Consider the following 321-nt stretch of genomic DNA (forward strand, 5'->3'; position numbering starts at 1 on the left):
TCCAGAGAAGGGCCACAAAGATGATCAAAGGACTGGGAAGCCTGCCATATGAGGAAAGGCTGAGAGAACTGGGTTTGTTCAGCCTTGAGAAAAGAAGGCTTAGGGGAGACCTTATCACTGTGTTCCAGTATTTAAAGGGTGGCTACAAAGAAGATGGAGACTCCCTTTCTACAAGGAGTCACATGGAAAAGGTGAGGGGTAATGGGTACAAGTCACTCCTGAAGAGATTCTAATTGGACACAAGAGAAAAAAATTTCACGAGAACAATCTGCCATTGGAATAATCTCCCCGGGGAAGTGGTGGATTCCCCAACATTGGACA

This window comes from Aptenodytes forsteri, unplaced genomic scaffold (assembly GCF_000699145.1).
Source record: "Aptenodytes forsteri isolate BGI_AS27 unplaced genomic scaffold, ASM69914v1 Scaffold108, whole genome shotgun sequence".
NCBI classification, from domain to species: domain Eukaryota; kingdom Metazoa; phylum Chordata; class Aves; order Sphenisciformes; family Spheniscidae; genus Aptenodytes; species Aptenodytes forsteri.